At 44.1% G+C, this 20,899-nt stretch overlaps 1 pseudogene across 1 annotated transcript; it reads left to right on the top strand.

The window, feature by feature from the left end:
• The first annotated feature begins 7,614 nt into the window (after nt 1-7,614).
• On the top strand, nt 7,615-17,894 carry LOC309560420 (annotated as a pseudogene). Its single transcript has 3 exons — nt 7,615-7,799; nt 16,840-17,032; nt 17,416-17,894. The product of its transcript is annotated as an uncharacterized misc_RNA (transcript).
• The last annotated feature ends 3,005 nt before the right edge of the window (nt 17,895-20,899 follow it).

Below are 20,899 nucleotides of genomic sequence, written 5' to 3'. Positions count from 1 at the left end.
TGCTTTTTATCTAACTTGATAAATTATACTGTACCGGTAAAGGCCATTTACGCATCTGTTGTTTCCTTGACAAATGTTTTTTGTTGCATCTGGTCATCATAATTCCTATAGACAGGAGGTGGGAATAGCTTTCTATTCAATTGTCCCTCTTCTATGATATGGCCCACTGTCTGTAGTAAAAATAAAATGGGTGGTGACTACAGGAAAATGGGGCTGCTTTTCAGGTAGCTCCACTACCAAAATTCTTGGACCCTAGTGAAAGTGTGGTTTGTGCCAAGCAAAACATTTATTTAAAATTAAATAAAAATGTAGAATTGTAAATGCTTTACCATCCATTAAGAACGTGCATAAGTGTTTGTATTTCATTATGTTAAAAATAAAATTGTAATTTTATTTTGCCTAATTCATCTCATTGATTCAATGCCTTATATTTCATAAAATAATGATCTCTACATAGCATAAGCCTTAAGTGGAGTGTCAGAAAGCAAAATGTGTGGAAAAAAAAAACTTCTCTGTTACCTTCTTATCTGGCTGATCAATGGTCCCCTTCTTATCTGGCTGATCAATGGTCCCCCACTATTGTGACATGGTCCAGATGCAGGTTAGAAATCTTTAAGGATTCGTTTACAGTTGGAGGGTGGTAAAAAGACACGGTTGAGCCTCTTTAAGCTGCTTCCCCGAATTACTCCCCCTTAAAGTGGCTGTAAACCCACTTGGTCATTTTTAGGCAATCCCCTGTCTTTTGGGTTTCTATAATGATATATGCCCTGTGTTTGTGCTTTATTTAAAAAATGTGGTTCTATACCTTATTTCCTAGAACCTCTCGGCAATCACGTGACCGCCTGCCGGTTCCTCTCTTGATCTAACAGCTACATCGGGAGGGGCTGAGATTCCTCACTGATGCCAGTTGGGAGGAGAGTGGCAGGCGGTCATGTGAGTGCCAAGCAGTGCTTTGAAATATAGTATAGAACAGCATTTTTTTAATAAAGCACATACACAGGGCACATAGGATTATGAAAGACAGGGAATTGCTTGAAAATTACCAAGTTATTATAGCAGGAATGGAGGGGCAGACTCTGACACAGCTGACAGGCAGGGAGGGAAGGGGGAGAGGACAGAGGAGGACAGGAGAGCTGCAGATGATGGAGGCCCGTATACTGACCACGATGTCACGGTGATAAACCATGGTCAGTTTACAGGGGGGAGGGCAGAACCAGACAGGATCAGCCAGGTGATATGATACAAGGTACCAAATTACACAGCACAAGCACTGTGCTGTTATTCATACTTTAAGGCTGGGTTCACACCTCCATGCAGAGCGGCTCACAGGAGGGGTCTGGTGCGTCCCTGGTCACTGTTTCAGGTCAGATTTCAGTCCAAATTTTTGGCTAAATTCGGACCTGAAACTAACCAGAAGACAGGACTCCTGTGCAATTTGCAGCCGTCCTGGAGCTGTGTGAACCGGCTCCATTGAGAGCCGGTCCCAGGCTCCTAACATGCAAATTGGATGCAGGGAAACCCGCATCCAATTCGCATAAGTGTGAACCCAGCCTAAAGGAACAGGATCCATTTTGTTTTTTATTTTTTAGGGTAACAAACGCTTTAAGTTGCTCTCTCACCTGGTGAATGCGACCCATTCAATTAAATGCATTGCCCTGCAGTGCATGCGTTTTCAGCATGGTTGTGCTGTTATTTTAGGGGTTAAAACAGGTGGTGATGAGGCAACATAACACAGATCACGCCTCAGAAAGTAATGTTTGACTAAATGAGCCCTCGGATACTCACTGGCTGATTGCCATCATCTTGCTGGAGCCCCTTTGTCTGCTACCTCTGCTCCTGCCTCTGACAAGAACTGAACCTACAGTGGGGATAGAAAGTTTGGGCACCCCATGTAAAAAATTTTATTAATGCGCATAAAGAAGCCAAGGAAAGATGGAAAAATCTCCAAAAGGCATCAAATTACAGATTAGACATTCTTATAATATGTCAACAAAAGTTAGATTTTATTTCCATCATTGACACTTTCAAAATTACAGAAAACAAAAAAATGGTGTCTGCAAAAGTTTGGGCACCCTGCAGAATTTATAGCATGCACTGCCCCCTTTGCAAGGCTGAGACCTGCCAGTGTCATGGATTGTTCTCAATCATCATCTGGGAAGACCAGGTGATGTCAATCTCAAAGGTTTTAAATTCCCAGACTCATCTGACCTTGCCCCAACAATCAGCACCAAGGGATCTTCTAAGCAGTTGTCTAGAAAACTGAAACTGAGAATAGTTGACGCTCACAAAGCTGGAGAACGCTATAAGAAGATAGCAAAGCGTTTTGAGATGTCAACATCCTCTGTTCGGAATGTAATTAAGAAATAGCAGTCATCAGGAACAGTGGAAGTTAAAGCAAGATCTGGAAGACCAGGAAAAATTTAAGACAGAACAGCTCGCTGGATTGTGAGAAAAATAATTCAAAACCCACGTTTGACTGCACGATCCCTCCAGAAAGATCTGGCAGACACTGGAGTTGTGGTACACTATTCCACTATAAAGAGATACTTGTACAAATATGGTCTTCATGGAAGAGTCATCAGAAGAAAACTTCTTTTACGTCCTCACCACAAAAATCAAGCGTTTGAACTTTGCAAATGAACATATAGCCAAGCCTGATGCATTTTGGAAACAAGTTCTGTGGACCGATGAGGTTAAAATTGAACTTTTTCGCCGGAATGAGCAAAGGTACATTTGGAGAAGAAGGGGCACAGAATTTAGTGAAAAGAACCTCTGTCCAACTGTTAAGCATGGGGGTGGATCAATCATGCTTTGGGGTTGTATTGCAGCCAGTGGCACAGGGAACATCTCATGAGTAGAAGGAAAAATGGATTCAATAAAGTTTCAGCAAATTTCGGATGGTAACTTGATGCCATCTGTGAAAAAGCTGAAGTTAAAGAGAGGATGGCTTCTACAAATGGATAATGATCCTAAACACGCCTCGAAATCCACGGGGGATTAAATCAAGAGGCGTAAACTGAAGGTTTTGCCATGGCCTTCACAATCTCCTGACCTCAACATAATTGAAAATCTATGGATAGACCTTAAAAGAGCAGTGCGTGACAGACAGCCCAGAAATCTCAAAGAACTGGAAGACTTTTGTAAGGAAGAATGGGCAAAGATACCTCAAACAAGAATTGAAATACTCTTGGCTGGCTACAAAAAGCGTTTACAAGCTGTGATACTTGCCATAGGGGGCAGTACAAAATATTAACTCTGCAGGGTGCCAAAACCATTTTTTTGTTTTCTGTTATTTTGAAAGTGTAAATGATGGAAATAAAATCTAACTTTTGTTGACATATTATAAGAATGTCTAATCTGTAATTTGATGCCTTTTGGAGATTTTTCCATCTTTCCTTGGCTTCTTTATGCACATTAATACAAATTTTTACCTGGGGTGCCCAAACTTTCGATCCCCACTGTATACAGTATGTATGCTCAATGTAGACCTTAATACAGTATCTAATGCTAGCTCATAATTATTCATTCTGTGTCACGAACAGGTTCTCTTGGCAGGAAACCGAAAAGCAATTTTTATGTAGCAAATGTGGCAAAATTAATAGAAGATGGTAGGGCTCAGCTCTGAGGAAGGGGTGTGCCTCTGAAATGCGTTTAGCTTACCAGCACCATGGTATCGCTCATTACATGGCACGATACCTGCACTGGATTGTGCTTCATGTTTTTTATTGCCTTCTTTTCTTCTATCTTTGTGAGTACCCATTTGCTTACGTTCTTGTTCTACTTAATAAATCTCAGATAATGCACAAGGTTTTTGCACCCTCCCATGTGCTTTTTTTGTATTAAACCATAGGATGTATTAGATCAAAGACCCAAAACATCAGGCGGGATGTTTTGGGTCTTTGATCTAATACATCCTATGGCTTAATTTATTGAGTTTGGTAGGTGGCTGCTTGTTAGTTTTTTATTTTTTTTCATTATTTCATACTTGGCGCAGGGTGGAGATTGCATGTGATTTTCACAGGTTGTTCTACCTTTGGTATATAGCTTTTTTTGTAGTTTTTACTGGATTCCCCCTTTTGAAGAGGGCTACATCGGTGGAGTATTCCTGACAGATATTATCCTTACTGTACTTCTTGTCTTTGGCGGGTTTCTGAGCGCTGGAAATGACTGCATATTCCATGAAATCCACAACTAACATGTACCCAAGAAACCCTCAACTTGCATACATCCAAGGAACGCCCAAAGTACATATACCCAAAGAACCCTTAACTTACATACATCTAATAAACCCTCGACTTACACAAACTCAAGGAACCCTTGATTTGCATACACCTAATGACTGCTCGAGTTTTATACACTCAAGAAACCTCAACTTACGTATACCCAAGAAACTCTCAACTTACATGCATCCAAAGAACCCTTTACTTATGTAAACCTAAGGAACCCTCAACCTATATGATGTATATATCAAAGGAATCTTCAACTTACATACAGTATCTCACAAAAGTGAGTACACCCCTCACATTTTTGTAAATATTTTATTATATCGTTTCATGTGACAACACTGAAGAAATTACACTTTGCTACAATGTAAAGTAGTGAGTGTACAGCTTGTATAACAGTGTAAATTTGTTGTCCACTCAAAATACCTAATACATAGCCATTAATGTCTAAACCGCTGGCAACAAAAGTGAGTACATCCCTGAGTGAAAATGTCCAAATTGGGCCCATTTTCCCTCCCCGGTGTTATGTGACTTATTACAAGGTCTCAGGTGTTAATGGGGAGCAGGTGTATTAAATATGGTGTTATCGCTCTCACTCTCTCACACTGGTCCCTGGAAGTTCAACATGGCACCTCATGGGAAAGAACTTGCTGAGGATCTTATGCTCAACATAAATATGGCCTAGGCTAAGAAGATTGCCAAGGCTGAAACTGAGCTGTAGCACGGTGGCCAAGACCATACAGCAGTTTAACAGGACAGGTTCCACTCAGAACAGGCCTCGCCATGATCAACCAAAGAAGTTGAGTGCATGTGCTCAGCGTCATATCCAGAGGTTGTCTTTGGGTAATTGCTGCCAGTGCTGCCAGTATTGCTGCAGAGGTTGAAGGAGTGGGGGGGTCAGCTGCATATTAGGGAAACATGCATGCAGATGTGGCAGTGGCAATTAGGCGTTCACCAAGTTTCAGCATTTGCAGCTGACTAAAAATTTAAGTAGGTGATGGCCAGTGATGGGAATAACGGCATTAAAAGTAAAACGGCGTTACTAACGCCATTACTTTTGCGGGTAATTCGTAATCTAATTGATTACTTCTCCCCCCCCCCCTGCAGTAACGTCATTCCCATTACTTAAGCGACGTTACCGCAATTACATCTACCGCCACTAGATGGCAGTAGTGTAACTCCTCCTCACTCCTCCCCTCTATGACCCTGCCGGCGATGTCCGCGGTACTGGTCGAGAGAAGAGAGAGTTGCGGCCAGGACTCACAGCGCAGGCCAGCCAAGGCCATAAGTAATTTAAATATAAATATATATATAATACACCACCAGTCCACCACGTCCGTCCACAGCCACTGGAGTGTCACAACAGGAGGAGGGACCGCAGCACAGGCAGACAGACAGCCTGGAGGAGCCAGATGGACCCCACCAGTGTGCCTGACCAGGCCACACCACCATCCACCTAAAAAACAATAAAATAAAAAAATACTGTTACCACAGTCAGGACTCAGGACTCAGACCCCACCAGTGTGCCACACCACTCACCACCAGCCACCACCACCACCACCAGCCAGCAGCAGGTACCAAAAAAACATAAAATACCACAGTCAGGACTGGAGTGGACTCAGGGTGTCAGACTCAGGTCACGTACCACCGCACCACACTGCCAGTACCCCCACCAGTGCCACACCACCATCCACCACTGCCCACCAGCACTGCCCACCAGCAGCAGGTACCACTCGAGTAAAAAAAAAAAAAAAAAAAAACACTCAGTCAGGAGTCATTCAGGAGGACTCAGGTCAGGTACCACTGCCAGTACCAGTGTACCACCACCACCACGCAGCCAGCCGGTACCACTCAGCAAATACCACTCAGGTACCCACTGCCAGTGCCAGTGTACCACGCAGCCAGCCAGTACCACTCAGCAAATACAACTCAGGTACCACCAGTGCCACTCAGAAAATACCACTCAGGTACCACCAGTGCCACTTAGCAAATACCACTCAGGTACCGTACCAGTGTGCCATGCAGTCGGTACCACTCAGCAAATGCCATGCAGTCGGTACCACTCAGCAAATAACATTCAGTCGGTACCACTCAGCAAATACCACGCAGGTACCACTCAGGAATCAGGATTCACCACAGTACAGTACAGACAGTGCATATGATATAAAGGGCAAGGCTATAAAAATACTCTTATATGGAAGCCTCGTCATCATCTCCAGCACCTGCATTGAACCATTATTATTATTATTACAAGTCCTTTGAGAGACTTTTTTGTGTTACTGCTGTTCAGTTCACACAAACGCACAGACACAATCGCACACACCGACGACGACCAGGAGTCAGAGCGATGACAAATCCAACAAGTACAAAGGCAGCTTTCACAAACTGGAAGTATGAGCACTACTTTTCCCTCATTGAGGTGAAAGGCAAGAATGTTTATGTAACATGCAACTTATGCACAGGAAATAAGAGTCTCTCCACGTCGGTGGCAAGTAATACAAATTTAATGAAGCACCTCACATAGTCTCATGCTGACACAAATTTAGTGGCCAAGACAGCTGATAATGTGAGCTCCACTATCAAAGGAGGAAATGAAGCCACAACATCAAAGCAACTGAAAGTTGATTTTTCACCACAGCAAACTCGTATAACGCAGACAGAATTAAACAAAATAATTTCCAGATATATAGTTGAGGAGATGCTGCTGTTGTCGACAGTTGAGTCGGATTCTTTCCGGGCAATCATTGCGAAAATACCTGAGAGACAGGCGGTAGGCCCACCATGCAAAAATACTTTTTCAAAGTGCATACAGTAGATGCCGAGTATGCCAGAACGAATGACGACCTCAAAAAGACCTTTGAACATGTAGACTATATTTCCACAACAGCCGATATTTGGACGGCACATAAAAAAGCTATCTTGGCGTAACCGGCATTGGATAGATCCAAAATGCATGAAGCGAGGGAAAGCAGCACTAGCATGCAGAAGATTCAAGGGTCGTCATACTCATGACATTATTGCAATTGAGCTTGACAACATTCACTCATCCTATGGCATATCCCATAAAATTACATCAACTGTCAGATTTTGGCTCCAATTTCGTCAAGGCCTTTTGAAAGATACCAGCAGCCAGTTGAGGAGGAGGATGATGAGGAGGAGGTGACTTTTACGGACATTAATGATGTATCGCAACAAAACGGTGGTGATGATGATGGTGGTGAAATTGTGATCACTTTGCCGCCACTTTACGAGGTGTGCTGCTCCCACTTTAAACCTTGTTTCATGTACTAATGTTGACAAGTAGTTAATGTCAAAACCACAAACAAAAGCGATATACAGAAGCACTACAGCAAAATGTACAGGCTTATGGAACATGGCTAGTCGTTCAACGATGGCTGCAGAGACCGTGGATGACATCATTGCAAAGAAGCTGATGGTCCCTTGCAGTACAAGATGGAATTTATTTTATGATGCCCTGGCTCGAATCGGTGAGATTCCTAGGGGTGAGCTGAACAACATCTCGTCCAAGTTTGAGATGCCAGTAATCACAGAACGAGAACCTCAGTTCATCAGGGAGTACTGTACTGCCATGAGGCCACTTACAGTAGCTAGTGTTGAGCGAACACGGACTGTATTATTCGTGTTCATACCGAATAATTGGATTTTTGTTACCCGAACACGGACACGGACACTTTACTGTATGTTCGGGTAAAAAATCCGTGTTCGGTCGTTTTATTTCCGGGTTTTGCATGTTTTGGCGCTCTTTTCATGGCGGGCTTTCAACAGCCAATCAACAATCGTTTAACTGGTGTGCCTTAAGCTATCCCAGCCATGCCTGCAAATGTATGAGTAGCTGTGATTGGCCGTCTGAAGCATGTGACCAAGTCTTTATAAGTTCGAGGCAGCCGCAGCGGCGTCATTCTGCTGCTTAGCTCAGGGACAGAGCACACATACGTGCTGGCTGCTGATTAGGGAAAGACAGGCAGGGAAAACGAATTGGTGTCCGGATAGAATTTAGGGTCAGGTCGGAGTGTTTAGGCAGGGCGAGTTGTAGGCATTTTAGGGATAGAGTCTGCTGAATTATAGGGTCAGTGTGTTCTACAAACTACAATCGATATTGCTGTGTGGTGTGGGATAGGAGATAGGCAGGTGTCAGTGATCCACATCCATTTTTCTGTGTGTGGGCTGCAGTGAACACAATCTTTTTGGGGTGCAGTGAACACAATCCTTTTGGGGTGCAGTGAACAAAATCTTTGTGGGGTACAGTGAACACAATCTTTGTGGGATGCAGTGAAGACAATCCTTGTGGGGTGCAGTGAACACAATCTTTGTGGGGTGCAGTGAACAAAATCTTTGTGGGGTACAGTGAACACAATCTTTGTGGGGTACAGTGAACAAAATCTTTGTGGGGTACAGTGAACACAATCTTTGTGGGGTGCAGTGAACACAATCCTTGTGGGGTGCAGTGAAGACAATCCTTGTGGGGTGCAGTGAACAAAATCTTTGGGGGGTACAGTGAACACAATCTTTGTGGGGTACAGTGAACACAATCTTTGTGGGGTGCAGTGAAGACAATCCTTGTGGGGTGCAGTGAAGACAATCCTTGTGGGGTGCAGTGAACAAAATCTTTGGGGGGTACAGTGAACACAATCTTTGTGGGGTACAGTGAACACAATCTTTGTGGGGTACAGTGAACACAATCTTTGTGGGGTGCAGTGAACACAATCTTTGTGGGGTACAGTGAACACAATCTTTGTGGGGTGCAGTGAAGACAATCCTTGTGGGGTGCAGTGAAGACAATCTTTGTGGGGTGCAGTGAAGACAATCCTTTTGGGGTGCAGTGAACACAATCTTTGTGGGGTGCAGTGAACAAAATCTTTGTGGGGTACAGTGAACACAATATTTGTGGGGTACAGTGAACACAATCCTTGTGGGGTGCAGTGAAGACAATCCTTGTGGGGTGCAGTGAACAAAATCTTTGGGGGGTACAGTGAGCACAATCTTTGTGGGGTACAGTGAACACAATCTTTGTGGGGTACAGTGAACACAATCCTATTGGGGTGCAGTGAACACAATCTTTGTGGGGTACAGTGAACACAATCTTTGTGGGGTGCAGTGAAGACAATCCTTGTGGGGTGCAGTGAAGACAATCCTTGTGGGGTGCAGTGAACAAAATCTTTGTGGGGTACAGTGAACACAATCTTTGTGGGGTGCAGTGAACAAAATCTTTGGGGGGTACAGTGAACACAATCTTTGTGGATTACAGTGAACACAATCTTTGTGGGGTGCAGTGAAGACAATCCTTTTGGGGTGCAGTGAACACAATCTTTGTGGGGTACAGTGAACACAATCTCATACTTCTGAAGATTTGAGGGTGCTGCCTGTTTCATCCTCCTCCTCCTCATCCATCCTTTTAGGGGTACAAACAATAGTAATTGGGGCCTAGTGTGCTTCTGTACGTGTGAAAAACATACACTTTTTTTTGATCATATTTCCTATTCCGCTATTCAATAAAAAACCTTTGGGGATCAATTAAATTGCGGAATAGTCTGTGTCGGTACGTGTGAGATCCACCTTTCCAAGTTTTTGGGGTTCATCTCATACTTCTGAAGCTTTGAGGGTGCTGCCTGTTCCATACTCCTCCTCCTCCTCCTCCATCCTTTTAGGTGTACAAACAATAGTAATTGGGGCCTAGTGTGCTTCTGTACGTGTGAGATACATACACTTTTTTTGATCATATTTCCTATTCCGCTATTCAATAAAAACCTTTGGGGATCAATTAAATTGCGGAATAGTCTGTGTCGGTACGTGTGAGATCCACCTTTCCAAGTTTTTGGGGTTCATCTCATACTTCTGAAGCTTTGAGGGTGCTGCCTGTTCCATACTCCTCCTCCTCCTCCTCCATCCTTTTAGGTGTACAAACAATAGTAATTGGGGCCTAGTGTGCTTCTGTACGTGTGAGATACATACACTTTTTTTGATCATATTTCCTATTCCGCTATTCAATAAAAACCTTTGGGGATCAATTAAATTGCGGAATAGTCTGTGTCGGTACGTGTGAGATCCACCTTTCCAAGTTTTTGGGGTTCATCTCATACTTCTGAAGCTTTGAGGGTGCTGCCTGTTCCATACTCCTCCTCCTCCTCCTCCTCCTCCATCCTTTTAGGTGTACAAACAATAGTAATTGGGGCCTAGTGTGCTTCTGTACGTGTGAGATACATACACTTTTTTTGATCATATTTCCTATTCCGCTATTCAATAAAAACCTTTGGGGATCAATTAAATTGCGGAATAGTCTGTGTCGGTACGTGTGAGATCCACCTTTCCAAGTTTTTGGGGTTCATCTCATACTTCTGAAGCTTTGAGGGTGCTGCCTGTTCCATACTCCTCCTCCTCCTCCTCCATCCTTTTAGGTGTACAAACAATAGTAATTGGGGCCTAGTGTGCTTCTGTACGTGTGAGATACATACACTTTTTTTGATCATATTTCCTATTCAATAAAAACCTTTGGGGATCAATTAAATTGTGGAATAGTCTGTGTCGGTACGTGTGAGATCCACCTTTCCAAGTTTTTGGGGTTCATCTCATACTTCTGAAGCTTTGAGGGTGCTGCCTGTTCCATACTCCTCCTCCTCCTCCTCCATCCTTTTAGGTGTACAAACAATAATAATTGGGGCCTAGTGTGCTTCTGTACGTGTGAGATACATACACTTTTTTTGATCATATTTCCTATTCCGCTATTCAATAAAAACCTTTGGGGATCAATTAAATTGCGGAATAGTCTGTGTCGGTACGTGTGAGATCCACCTTTCCAAGTTTTTGAGGTTCATCTCATACTTCTGACGATTTGAGGGTGCTGCCTGTTCCATACTCCTCCTCCTCCTCCTCATCCATGCTTTTAGGTGTACAAACAATAGTAATTGGGGCCTAGTGTGCTTCTGTACGTGTGAGATACATACACTTTTTTTGATCATATTTCCCATTCCGCTATTCAATAAAAACCTTTGGGGATCAATTAAATTGCGGAATAGTCTGTGTCGGTACGTGTGAGATCCACCTTTCCAAGTTTTTGAGGTTCATCTCATACTTCTGAAGATTTGAGGGTGCTGCCTGTTCCATACTCCTCTTCCTCATCCTCCCTTTAGGGTAGGAAAAAATGTAATCGGGCCTAGTCTGTGTTTGTACGTGTGAGATACACAGTTTTTTATCCTATTCCGCTATTCAATACACACCCTTTTGGTGTAAAAAACATTAAATTGCGGCATAGTTTGCATATTTGACTGTGAGATACACCCGTGCGATACTGTTGTTCTTTTGTTCTGCTATTCAATAAAGACCTTTCTAGGGCAAGATCTTAAATTTCAGAAATATGAGGAGAGCGTCAAATAGGGGCCGTGGCCGGGGTCGTGGTGCTGCTGCTAGAGCTCCTGTTGCAAGGAGAGGACGTGGTCGATCTGTGCCAGCTACACGCACAAGTGAAACACCTTCCTCAAGTGTGAGTAGGCGACAGAACCTGCAGCAGTATTTGGTAGGGCATCATACGCCTCTAGAAGTGATGAGGCCAGAACACAGAGAGGCGATAGTAGATTGGTTTGCTGCTGACAGTGCCTCCAGTTCCTTCACATTGTCTCCCACCCAGTCTACTGCAGAAAGGTCAGAGTTGGCACCTGCAGCCAATGTCCAACCGTCTTTCACCTCACCCCCTTGCAAATCAGGCAAGCAGTCTGAGCCCCAAGCCATACAGCAGTCTCTTATTCTTTTTGAGGACTCTGTCAGCAGGGTTTCCCAGGGCCATCCACCTAGCCCTGCCCCAGAAGTGGAAGAGATTGAGTGCAGCGATGCCCAACCACTTATTTCTCAAGATGAGTACATGGAAGGACCATCACAGCACGTCTCCGATGATGACGAAACGCAGGTGCCAACTGCTGCGGCGTTCAGCATTGTGGAGACCGACAGGGAGGGCAGGGGTGAAGACTGGGTGGAAGATGATGTGGAGGACGATGAGGTCCTCGACCCCACATGGAATGAAGGTCATGCAGGTGACCTGAGTATTTTGGAGGAAGAGGCGGTGGTCGCACAGAGCCACCAGCACAGCAGAAGAGGGAGCAGGGTGCAGAAGCGGAGCGGCCGTGCCCTAGACACTACGCCTGCTACTGCCCAACGCAGCAAGGGAACAAGCGCACCAAAGTCAGCTCAAAAGAGTTCTCTAGCGTGGAAGTTCTTTAGAAAATGTGCTGATGACAGGACACGAGTGGTTTGCACCCTGTGCAATCAGAGCCTGAAGCGAGGCATAAACCTTCTCAACCTGAGCACAACCTGCATTATCAGGCATCTAAGTGCAAAGCACGAGCTGCAGTGGAGTACACACCTTCAAAACCAAGAAACGTCTCTGGCTCATCCTGCTTCCTCTTCTGCTGCAGTCTCGGCCGCTCCAGCCACCTCTGTAGTCATACCGGCACCTGCCACCCCGCAAACAGACGATCTGTCAGCAACACCACCACCTGGGTCACCAACAACCATCTCCACAATGTCCCGTGGAAGTGTTCAGCTTTCCATCTCCCAAACACTTGAGAGGAAGAGGAAGTACCCCCCTATCCACCCGCGATCCCTGGCCCTGAATGCCAGCATTTCACAATTATTGGCCTTTGAAATGCTGTCATTCCGTCTGGTGGAGACGCCCAGTTTTAAAAAGCTTATGTCGGTGGCTGTCCCACAGTACGTCGTGCCCAGCCGCCACTACTTTTCCAGGCAAGCCATCCCTTCCCTGCACAACCAAGTGGGGGAAAAAATCAGGTGTGCACTGCGCAACGCCATCTGTGCCAAGGTCCACCTAACTATCGATACGTGGACCAGTAAGCACGGTCAGGGGCGTTATATCTCCCTAACGGCACACTGGGTAAATGCAGTGGCGGATGGGCCTGAGGCGGATAGCAATTTGGCGCATGTCCTTCCACCACCGAGGATTGCAGGGCGCTTCAGTTTGCCTCCTGTTCCTAACTCATCCTACTCCGCTACCTCATCCTCTACCGCCTCCTCATCCGGACAGCGTAATACCTTCACCACCAACTTCAGCACGGCCAGGGCTAAACGACAGCAGGCAGTTTTACAACTTGCCTGTTTGGGGGACAAACCACACACCGCGCAGGAGTTGTGGAGGAGCATGGAACAGCAGACAAATGAGTGGTTGCTGCCAGCGAGCCTCAAGCCCGGCCTGGTGGTGTGCGATAATGGGCGAAATCTCATAGCAGCTCTGGGCCTAGCCGGTTTGACGCACATCCCTTGCCTGGCGCATGTGCTGAATTTGGTAGTGCAGAGGTTCCTTAAAAACTACCCCGATATGTCAGAGCTGCTGCAGAAAGTGCGGGCCGTCTGTGCGCACTTTCGGCGTTCTCACCCTGCTGCTGCTCGCCTGGCAGCGCAACTTCGGCCTTCCCGCTCACCGCCTCATATGCGACGTGCCCACAAGGTGGAACTCCACCTTGCACATGCTGCAAAGACTGTGCGAGCAGCAGCAGGCCATAGTGGAGTTTCAGCTGCAGCACGCACGCGTGAGTCGCTCTGCGGAACAGCACCACTTCACCACCAATAACTGGGCCTCCATGCGAGACCTGTGTGCCTTGTTAGCAGAGATGTATAGTAACGAAGTAGAACTACTTAAGTACTGTACTTAAGTACCGAAATGCGGTATCTGTACTTTCCTAGAGTAGAATTTTTTTCTCCTACTTCTACTTTTACTTCACTACATTTTTTCGATGATTTCGATACTTCTACTCAAGTATTTTTTTTTGTGCTGCATAGTTACTCGTTACTTTTAAAAAAATTACCACTGCCAGAACAGTAGATGGCAGGTTGCATAAAGCTCAAAAAAATGTGTATAATGTCATTTGTAAATCAGCGCATACGAAAATAAAGGCTGTGTATAATAAAAGCTGCTATACCAAATCTTTCCAATAAAAAGAAAATATGAAACAAACAAATAAATGGTGCTACAGCGCTTAAAGTGCATCAAGAAACTACTAACAAACACAGGTTAATCATTTGAATAAATCATTTGAAATAATAAAAACAATATGATGTTCAAACTTTTGACTTATTTCTTTAATAACTACATAACACAGTACTTGTACTTCTACTTTCAGTACTTGAGTAGAAATTTTTTTTCAAAACTACTGGTACTTTTTACTTTTAGTACTTAAGTAGCAAATTTTTTGAAAAAACTACTTGCAATACTTAAGTAAAAAAAATGTTGAATACTTTAGTACTTCTACTTAAGTAACTTTTTCTGCGAGCACTTCCACTTCTACTCAAGTAATTTTTTGATCGAGCACTTGTACTTTTACTCAAGTAGAAATTTCGAGTACTTTATACAAGTCTGCTTGTTACGCTGTTTTGAGTACTCCACCAACATGGCCAGTGGCAATGACGCCGTTCTCAGCTTAACTATCCCACTTCTATGCCTCCTTGAAAAAACAATTCGGGCGATGATGGAAGAGGATGTGGCACAGGATGAGGAGGAGGAGGAGGAGGATGAAGAGGTAACATTTCAAAGGCTTTCAGGGCAGTCATTCGCAAGGGGCTCCGAGGGTGGGTTCCTGCACACACAAATGCCAGGGACACAATTGTCCAGCAGGGGCACAGTTCTGGAGGATGAGGAGGAGGAGGAGCTGGAGGAGGAGCTGGAGGAGGAGATGGAACCATGTTCACAGCAGGGTGGCACCCAGGCCAGCTCATGGCCATCACTGGTGCGTGGCTGGGGGGATACAGAGGACACGGACGATACACCTCCCACAGAGGACAGCCTTTCGTCGCCTCTGGGCAGCCTGGCACACATGAGCGATTACATGCTGCAGTGTCTCCACAACGACCGCCGAGTTGCCCACATTCTAACTTGTGCTGATTACTGGGTGGCCACGCTGCTGGATCCCCGTTACAAGGACAACGTACCGTCCTTAATTCACTCACTGGAGCGCGATCGCAAAATGCGCGAGTACAAGCGCACGCTGGTAGATGCGATGCTGCTGGCATTCCCATCTGACAGCGGGGCCACAGTGGAAGCACAAGGCAGAGGAGGAGGAGGAGGAGGAGGAGGAGGAGGTCGCCAACGCAACCAGGGCACCGCCAGCACCTCAGAAGGCAGGGTTAGCATGGCCGAAATGTGGAAAAGCTTTGTCAGCACGCCACAACAAACAGCAGCACCAGCAGCTCAGATGGAACGTCTTAGCAGGAGGCAGCATTTTACCAACATGGTGGAGCAGTATGTGTGCACACGCCTACATGTAGTGAATGAGGGGTCTGCCCCCTTCAACTTCTGGGTCTCCAAATTGGGCACATGGCCTGAGCTTGCCCTTTACGCCTTGGAGGTGCTGGCGTGCCCTGCAGCCAGTGTATTATCTGAACGGGTATTTAGCACAGCTGGGGGCGTTATAACAGACAAGCGCAGCCGCCTGTCCAGAGACAATGTGGACAAGCTCACGTTCATTAAAATGAACCAGGCATGGATCCCACGGGACTTTTCCGTACCTTGTGCAGAATAGCAATGGATACCGACCTTACCCACCCATTGTTCCATTTTTGCTCTTTCTCACTCTTTTGGGGTGTACCCTCATTTAAAATTTGTGAAAAGAAGCAGTGTTGGCTACCTCGTCCTCCTCCTCAGGGCCAGATTAACGTAGGGGCTATTGGAGCTGCAGCTCCAGGCCCCTACCTTTTATATAGGCCCCGGGTTGGCCATATTCACTGTGACCGCTCTTCTGTCACTTGTAAACACAGAAGTCTGGCTTCTATGCTCGCTTCCCCAGGCAGCACCCTCAGAACCTCCCCACACAGCGCGAAGGCCTGACAAGGAGGGACAGTTGCCGATGCATGGATGTGTTTATGGGCTTCAGAGACAGCATCCCATGTTGAATTAGGCATGCATGGCTGCACCCTTCCTCCTCTGGGTGCATGCCAAGGCACGGCCCTTAAGGCCCTTCAAAATCCTCAGCACCAAGACCATGATGCTCTTAATCCGGCCCTGGTCCTCCTCCACCGCCGCTTCCACCTACACCGCCCATAGGTGTGCGCAGCCTATTGCATTAGGGTGTGCACCCCAAAGTTGAAATACACATGCATGTGTTTGCCTACATGTACATGGCCCCGATACATTACTCTCCCTGCTGGCAAAGAGAAATAGAGCAGAGCAGGTCCAAGGGAGATCTTTCCCATCTCCTCACTGGCAAACAGAGCGATAATGCTATGTGCCCTAGGTGATTAGGGTGTGCCCAGGTACACCCGGCACACCCTGTGCGCACGCCTATGACACCGCCACATCCACCACCACCTCAACCTCCCTCCTACTCCATATGGGCCTCGTCCTTCAGAGATGAAGAACATTGTTTTATTTTTCTGTTTTTTTTTGTTGTTTTAAGTTATTTCCCTATCCACATTTGTTTGCAGAGCACTTGCCATGCTCTTAACTACGTTTTGCTGCCATTTGCAGCACTCTAGCCCTTTCCATTGGTGTTTTAGAGCCATTTTAGTGCCTTAAAGTTCGGGCCCCCATTGACTTCAATGGGGTTCGGTGTCCGGGAAAAGTTCGGTAAAAGTCCGGGACACGGACCCGGACTTTTTTTTAAAGTTCGGCCGAACCCGTCGAACACGGACATCTAGGTGTCCGCTCAACCCTAACAGTAGCCTTAGACATTTTTCAGGAAGAAGACAACTGTTTCCAAGGTAAACTCCTACCCACACTGGAAACATTGATTTTCAGGACCTTGGAACTGAAGAGTGGCCTGCAAATCCTAGTTGACCTTCCAGAGGCAGTTGTGACAGTAAGAACTTTAATTTATTTTTATATCTTTAACCAGTCACCCAAGAATTGCATCTTATTTTATTGATTTCCCCCCTCCCCCCCCCCCCCACACTCCAAAGACATGTCTAAATTGGCCCTAGTATGTGTGAATGTTAGAAGAGGCTTCCTTCTGGGATGACAGCCATGCAGACCAATTTGATGCAGTGTGCGGCGTATGGTCTGAGCACTGACAGGCTGACCCCCCACCCCTTCAACCTCTGCAGCAGTGCTGGCAGCACTCATGTCATACGTCTATTTCCAAAGACAACATATGGATACGCTTAAACTGATGGCACTATATACAGTATAAGCACCTGAAATAAAATAAATAAAATAATGTGTTCTTTGAATTATTATTTCCAGGCAATAAAAACAAGATTTGCAGAGGTGCTGGAAAGCGAGGATGCTGTCTTGGCTGCTGTGACTCTGCCCAAGTTCAAATTACGTTGGCTTCGGACACAGGTCAGGAAGGACAAGGCCAAGGCAAGTCTGCTGGCGGAGTGCCGGAAACTTGTCCTAGGCCAAGATCAGCAAGCAGGTACCACCACTAGCACATCAACACACCGCAGTAGCAGAGACTTAGCCATAGAGGATGAGTTATTTTCCTTCTCTTCATCTCTTCTACCGCTAAAACTCAAGTTGCAGATTATTTTAAATCAGGAGCACAGGAGATAGACTCTCTAAATGGATTTGCACTGATAAAGAAAATTTCACTCAGATATAATGCAGCTACTCCATCCAGTGCCCCAGTAGAGAGACTCTTTAGTCTTGGGAAACTTGTCATCACTCCAAATAGGAATAGGCTCTCTGACCAGAAGTTTGAGATACAACCACTGGTTTAATACTTAGGATAGATAGCTTGGATGAATGTTTAGGAGCTAAAGTTGGATTTATCTGGCAAACCATGACAGTGAATTAAATAGAGGCAGAGGAGATAACAGTTTTTTTTTTTTTTTTTCATTAAACAATAATAATAAAAATATACAGTGCAAATTAAAAATATGTAACTGTTATATAAAACAAGTAATAAAATGTTTCAGTACCTGTTTGTTTACATATATCAGTTTCATATTTTTTATTTGCACTACAAAGAGTGTATATTTTTATTATTATTGTTTATTTTTGGTACATTGCTCAGTATAAAATACTTGAAGTACGCTACACAGTATGTCTACCAATTGTGAAGTTGTGTGACGGTTTTATATTTTTATTTTGCACAACAAAGAGTTTATTCATTATTTTTTTTATTTACTTTTTTCTTGGTACAGTTATAAGAAGTATAATTTATTTTGAGACTTGTTTGTTGGCCAGTTGTGGTCTCAGGTCTGTGCAAATAAATATAAAAATGTCTAAACCATCTATTGTGTTTTATTGCTCCACTATAGTATTTATAGTATTTACAATAATATATTTGAGAGGTGTCTCATTGTCCCACAGCAACATTACCACTTACCGCAAAGTGACGTATGGGTATATCAGCTGACTTTGCGGTGTTATACCGGGGTGATGCCTCTAGCTAGAGGATCACACCAGTACCGTTGTTTAGAGCCGACGGTCAGGTTTCTGGCGGTAATGACCCATGTGGCTCGGGAGCCGCTCGGTCGTTACCCCCGCGAGCGGGAGGGGACATCCCCCCCTCCCGCCGCCTTCCGCGGCTTTGCCCAGGTCTCCCGTCCCACCAGGAGACCCAAGCACCCAGCCCGCACGTCCGCTGGCTGGATGGAGTCCCGATCAAAGCCGGAAACGGCTTAGATCAGGTCTCCGATGACGTAACCCGGAGGCGGCGTCCATGACGTCACGTCCTAGTTACTCTGCTGCTAAAGGCGGCAAATTAAAAAAACTAGTGTATTAAAAAATGCCGTTTGCGGCGTTTTGAATACATGGAAGTGTAGTGGAGGGGTCTAGGGTCGATCCCTCCATAAAGAGTATCTGTCACTGCATATTACTGTCACAAGGGATGTTTACATTGCTTGTGACAGCAATAAAAGTGATCATATTTTTTTTTTTTTTAAAACCTGTGATAAAGTTAAAATAAATAAATAAATAGGGAAAAAAAAATGTAGCCGCCCCCGTCGCCGTTAGTTCGCGCACGAAAGAAAACGCATATGGAAGTTGAGTTGCGAATGAAATCACTGTTCAAACCACACATGTGAGGTATCGCCGCAATCGCCAGAGAGTGAGCAATAATCAAAAAAAAAAAAAACTACACTCTAACTCTAAACTGGTAACCGTTAAAAAAATTTAAAGCGTCGCCTATTGAGATTTCTATTGACCGTAGTTTGTCGCCATCCCACGGGTGTGCGCAATTTTAAACCGTAACATGTTGGGTATCTATTTACGCTGCGTGACATCATCTTTCACAATATACAAAAAAAAAAATGGGCTAACTTTACTGTTTAGTTTTTTTTAAATGCAGTGAAATGTGATTTTTCGTAATTCTTCAAAAAAAATGGCGTTTTAAAGACTGCTGCGCAAATACCGCGTGACAAAAAATATTGCAATGACCGTCATTTTATTCTCCAGAGTCTTTGCTAAAAAATATATATATATATATATATATATATATATATATATATATATATATATATATATATATAATGTTTGGGGGTCCTAAGTAGTTTTCTAGGAAAAAATACTGATTTTATCTTGTAAACAAAAATTGTCAGAAATAGGCCTAGGGCTTAAGTTGTTAAAATAGTGTAGATTACTGTACAATGTTTTATAATAATAATTGCTTTTATTTAGTGTTCATTTCATTCATTTAACATATTTAATATTGGGGGCATATAAGTTATTTGACATATTTGAGTATTTTTTAGTTACTTTTTTACTGATGTAACTCAGTTACTTTTTGAGAGAAGTAACAAGTAACTATAACAAATTACTTTTTTAAGTTACATGCCCAACACTGGTGATGGCATGCCTGGGTTTTGAACCCATGGTTCCGTATTTATAGTTATTAGCGCTAACCACTAAACCATTGAGCACAATTATTTTTAGAATATTAAGTAGTATCGTGCCTGATTAATTAACCTAAACCTCGAAAATATACATTATTTACAAAACTTTAATCAGAGTACAGCATCAAGTCAATTAACCACTTCCATACAGAGCAGTTAGACACCCTTCCTGCCCAGACCAATTTTCAGCTTTCAGCACTCTCACACTTTGAATGACAATTGCTCAGTCATGCTACACTGTAACCAAACAAAATTTTTATCATTTTTTTCACACAAATAGAGCTTTCTTTTGGTGGTATTTGATCACAACTGGGGGGGTTTTTTTTCGTGATATATGCAAAAAAAGAGCAAAAATTTTGAAAAAAAAACACTTTTTTTTAGTTTCAATTATGAAATTTTGCAAAAAATAAATTTTTCTTCATACATTTGGGCCAAAATGTATACTGCTACATGTCTCTGGTAAAATTAACCCAAATTAGTGTATATTATTTAGTCTGTGTGAAAGTTATTGAGTCTAGAAGCTATGGTACCAATTACTGAAAATTGATCACACCAGATGTACTGACTGCCTATCTCCTTTCTTGAGGCCCTGAAATGTCAGGACAGTACAAATACTGACCAAATGACCCCTTTTTGTAAAGTAGACAGTCCAAGGTATTTAGTAAGAGGCATGGTGAGTTTTTTGAAGTTGTAATTTTTTCCCACAATTCTTGGGAAAATTAAGAAAAACATTTTTTTTTCTTTTTTTTCCCACAAAGTTGTCAATTTATAAGCTATTTCTAACACATAGCATGTACACAGCAAAAATTACACCCAAAAATACATTCTGCTACTCCTTCCGAGTATGGCGATACCACATGTGTGAGACTTTTACACAGCCTGGCCAC

The sequence above is a fragment of the Pelophylax lessonae genome (genome assembly GCF_965119305.1).
Source record: "Pelophylax lessonae genome assembly, chromosome: 7".
Classification (NCBI taxonomy): domain Eukaryota; kingdom Metazoa; phylum Chordata; class Amphibia; order Anura; family Ranidae; genus Pelophylax; species Pelophylax lessonae.
This window is presented reverse-complemented; position numbering and strand designations above follow the sequence as displayed.